Raw genomic sequence first — 468 nt, 5'->3', positions numbered from 1 at the left:
GTCATGAAAATGAGATCCAAAAATCGAGTCAGTGATTCTAGCACTATTCAGGTTTTTTCCAGAAAAGCAAATGGGGATTAAAGGATAATGACTAGCCTGGCACAGGCATTCATTCACCCTGGAACACCACTGCATCCCACAACTAGACCAACCTGAACCACAACAAACGCAGCACACTGGCCAGAACCTGATGCCAAGAGCAGTGCCAAATAAAGAGCCCAGACTCATTGAATTGTCATGCCATGCTGAATGGCACCCATTACCCTGGCTCAGCTCTTTTCAACAGCACAGCTACTGGCAAAACCAACTTACTAAACTAAATCTGGAGAAAATGTGAGTGGTTTACATATAGACTCGTGAACAGGCAGTGCTCATTTAGGTTCTCTTACGAGAGTTCTCTCGTACTGGGTCGAAGACTCTACGGGAAAGATTCTTTCTCGAGATATTGAAGCCAAAAAATGAATCCTT

The sequence above is a fragment of the Phoxinus phoxinus genome (assembly GCF_949152265.1).
Source record: "Phoxinus phoxinus genome assembly, chromosome: 7".
Classification (NCBI taxonomy): domain Eukaryota; kingdom Metazoa; phylum Chordata; class Actinopteri; order Cypriniformes; family Leuciscidae; genus Phoxinus; species Phoxinus phoxinus.
This window is presented reverse-complemented; position numbering follows the sequence as displayed.